This window comes from Pinus tabuliformis, chromosome Q (genome assembly GCF_031772625.1).
Source record: "Pinus tabuliformis cultivar Carrire ecotype Pingquan chromosome Q, CPIR1, whole genome shotgun sequence".
Taxonomy (NCBI): Eukaryota; Viridiplantae; Streptophyta; class Pinopsida; order Pinales; family Pinaceae; genus Pinus; species Pinus tabuliformis.
Genome location: NC_142296.1, coordinates 1109685699 through 1109690170, shown reverse-complemented (window position 1 = coordinate 1109690170; position 4472 = coordinate 1109685699). Strand labels below are relative to the sequence as shown.

Here is a 4472-nt window from a genome sequence, read left to right as displayed (position 1 = left end):
ATTTGATATGAAACCTTATTGGTTAACCTTAGTTTGGATTTTGTTGAGAAGGAATACTATGGTTTTTGTTGACAAGGAATACCATGAAGATTGTTAGAAATAATAAAACAATGTAATCTAATCAATGTTTATGGATTGATTATTCATTTATATCTTAGTCAGAGTTAATTATTTAAAAAAACAAAAGAAAGAAAGAAAGACGTTTATGGATTGATTATTCATTTATATCTTAGTCGGAGTTAATTATTCCAAAAAAACAAAAGAAAAAAAGAAAGAGGGACCTACATGTTCATTGAGAAGAAACGGTTAAGTTGGATTCTTCACTTTTTCTTCTGCCATATTTGATACATGCACCCATGCACTAATAACTATTTTGTTTGTTCCATGCATTTTAACATTGGTTTTTCTGGGGCGAGGTGGAGGAAGAGGAGCAACAACAACTAGAAGGAGAGTTTCGCAACAATCCCCCTGTTCACCTTGGGGCGTATAGATAGTTGAGGTGTTCCGAGCCATTTTGATCAACATGGTGAAGGGACACCAAGGAGAGCATATCAGGTAGTATGTTCGAGGGATCATCCTCAGCTACGAAACGTCAAAATCAAACCAGTACCCAAATACTTCTCTGATTGAAATTGAAGTAGTCAATACACGAGAGGAAGTGGATTGGTATCTGGGAAAAGGATGGCCTATATTTACAAGGCGAAAACCAAGAAGGGGAGAACTAATTACAGGTGTATTTGGGGCAAAGTAACAAGGCCGCATGGTAACAGTGGTTTTGTTAGGTCAAAATTTAAAACAAATTTGCCAACAAAGTCCATGAGAGGGAGAGTGAGAGTATTTATGTACCCCAGCAGCATATGAGGTTGTTGTCACTACTTGGCCTACAAACTCTTAGATGTTTCATATTTTAGTTTTGTTTCAATATGAGAGGCCTATTTTTGACGAAGCTGTTGATTTGTGAGAATATTTTTCCTTCACAGGAAGATGTGATGGAAATTTAACTTTTTTCTCCTAGAATATTTGCGTCTTTTGTTATTTTATTTTTACCTACACTAGAACTATGAAATCATGATTTTGACAATATGAATACTCATAGCTGTTTGGTGTAGACATATGCATATGTTATGTACTACGCTTTAAAATGTTTAGTTCATTAAAATAGATCAAAACTGAAATTTTACTGAAAAACTATTTTGTTTGTTCTTGCCAAAATTAATTAACATCAAAATTCCCTCTGAAATCCGCTTAATATCGTATTGGATGCCCAATAAGCATTGTTTGGGGTGATTCGTAGTAGATGGGGTGATTATCAAAATCACCCCGCCATCGCCCCGAGACCACCACCGGTGGCGGGCCGGTGGCGCGGTGATTTTGAGAATCGCCCCACCACTCAGCGATTCTTAGAATCACTCCATCTGCTACGAATCACCCCAAACAATGCTTACTGGGCTTCCCATATGATATTAAGTGGAGAAATCCTAGCCCTGCGAAAGATCTACGACGATGGCACTGCTGGGAATTGAACTGGGGTCGCCTTGGGTGTTATTGCAATAGGGGGTGATGTCAGTGCTAGTGCCGGAGTGGCTAAGCCCATCAATACCGTGACGAAAATGAAATCTAGCCATTGCAACCCTTTTTAACACATTGTTGCAGAAATTTCCCACACAACTTTTCAATTTGAAATCCAGGAAGTGGTGAAGCATTTGAAATACTTGGCATTTGAATAACATTGAATGTGTGTACGTGCATGTCTTATCCACTTACCAGCATCCGAATGAGCCATTTGATTATGGGACATGCTGGAGATATTTGGCATGGTCAAAAAGGTTGTTGACCATGGCTTCTCTTACGCTACCCAAATATTGGTTTCCAAAATACCCTCGGCACATCCAGGTCGACCTATCTGGAATAATTTGATAATGCCAATAAACTTATAATAGCTCATAGGGAGATCATAACATATCATTATGAGATCTGAGTCTGTGAGCATTAAAAGGGAGGTGATGAATGGGCTGAAAAACCCAAAAAGCATTAAACACAAATACTGCCACCTTATTAATGCAATTGAATGATATTTCATGCCCCCCACCATCGCTCTCTTTTCTTTCCAATCCTCACACAACAACAACAACATGGCCATGTAACCAACTCTCAGTAGACTCTCCTCTCCATGGAGCCTTCACTGGAGAAAATATCACATCAGTGGCTGCTAATGACATCAATAATAGCCCAACTATTCTAATCCAATCAGTTTTGCATATAGAGTGAGCACAAGGAGGACTAAACACATAATGAAGTGGGCCTATGTATTGCCATTATTGCTGATCTTATGTACGTATAACATTATTTGGACATTATCCAGAACCCATCCTCATGGTTTGTGTTTTATTTCTACTTATTTTTCTCAGCCCATTCTTGCAGCCTGTCATGGATTGCTTAATTTAGAGTAATTTTTTTTTTAATATAACTTAATTTATGAAGTTTCACTGGTGAGTTTGGTTTGCTATGATGTAAAATTCTTATTATTTGTGTGGGTCATGAAGAAACTCTTTACTGGATTGGTTTGGACAGTGGAGGAGAAGCAGTAATGGTAAGTTTCAGCACTCTCAATGGGTTCTTTTTGCATGCAGCTTTCTTTATGTAATTGAAATGTTTTGTTTCAGCTATGTTCATGGAAATCATGTGATTATGTCGCTACCTCTTTTGTGCAAATTATAAACTTTTTGTTCTTGAACATGTACCACAGAAAGATAATTTTGACATGAGTAGGGATGCAAGTAGTAGTATGAAAAGAAGTAGCAGTAGGACAAACTTGGAGGACCAGCACAGTGAAAACAAAGATGACTCTTTAGTTGTTGAAGATTATGTGAAATGTGATTATGGGATCTCTGATCCCCCACCTAGTTCAGGCTGGCTAGTCAAGAAACCAGTGCAACATAGGATTTTCAATCATCCTCTAGCTCCTCCACCTCATCCATGACTTGCATTAAACATTCCAACCTGAAGATATTTTACATAGATAATCTTGACAATGTTTTATAGAGATATTCTTGCCATTACTACAAAGGCAATCATTTGGAGATTAGGTATATGATATTTTTAGTTTTAAAAAAGTAGTATTTCTGTAAAAGTGTTTCTCATTGAAGATGGAAAACGTTGACATATGCCAAACCCTTATCAATTTTAGTAACCTTTGTAGCACTAGCTATATATAAAATTTCAATATCTTTAATATGACATCTATGTAAAGCACTGTATTTCCTCAAACTACAGTTATTACTCATTTTCAATTTCTATTTCTTTCAAGTTCAAGATTCTCCTGAAAATAAAGTTTTCAAAACTTTTTCGAGTAAAACCTTTCTACCAACCCTTAAATAAACTAGTGTGTGCAGTATGGAATAATTCTGCCCACCCTAAAATAAACCAGTGAGTGCTAAAAGAGGACTAAGGCTCCATGATTATGGTTAAATATTATGGTATGCTCTTCTTTTGCACTCTGCCCAGCACCTCTGCTCTACCTGTGGGTAGATTGTTCTGAGATTCGAACGCGTGATGTATTCGTCTTGTTGCAGCAACAGTTGAGAGGTTCCGGACCAACGTCAAGGTGCGTTCATACTATCTGCCAGCTTGGCTGGCGAGGATGCCACGAATCCATGGCTCTCAATTTCATGTCGATTCTAATTCGATTAATTTTCTTCATTTTCTTGCATTCTACACAAACAAATGCTGCAACACTCCTCCTCCGCCTCTTTCGATCTCCCTTCTGCCGAGTACTTGAAAGATTGCAATGCGACTATTTGTTCATCAGAGAGGCCGAGACTTCACCGGTCATCATCGTTCAATTCATGGACGAAGACGATCCTCCAAGGCGGCGAAAAAAGATCACAACAAACTTCTTTAATTAAGTAGATGAGTAACGCTATTGCGAAGAGTGCTATCGCAATTGTCGAAGAGATAACTAATACCTGCCACTACACGTCCATAATTACTAGATTTATGTTTCGAGATGTATAACGTGTCTCAAGTGGCAATTTATTTTTTTTAGAACAATGTCCCGAGTTGATCTTCTATAATATATCAATGAGGTACGTTTTTTATATCCCTCAGGCATTTTCAAGACCAATATATAAGCTGATGCATATTCTCGGCGATTTTTTTTGTCTTATTTATATTAAGTGTCCCCATGGGGTTACATGGACTTTCAATGTAAGTTGTAACTAAAATTCACTGTCCCTGTCAAATAATATTAGACATTAGACATTATTTGGAGGTAACATTGATAAAATCATGAGCTCAAGATTTAAGTTACTATGGTGAAGATAATATAGAAATTTTGGGCTTTCATATGGTCTATCAACAACATTATTTTAGTTCATTATCATTCAAACAAGGGGCCATTAAGTTTTGTGTTATCCGTGTATAAGATATTTAGATGAAAATTGATCGAGATTAGGTTTTTACCTTGATTAAGA

The 4472-nt window shown here is 37.1% G+C and overlaps 1 pseudogene; it reads left to right on the top strand.

The window, feature by feature from the left end:
* Positions 1-523: 523 nt before the first annotated feature.
* LOC149223393 (large ribosomal subunit protein eL33y pseudogene) lies at positions 524-886 on the top strand (annotated as a pseudogene).
* The last annotated feature ends 3586 nt before the right edge of the window (positions 887-4472 follow it).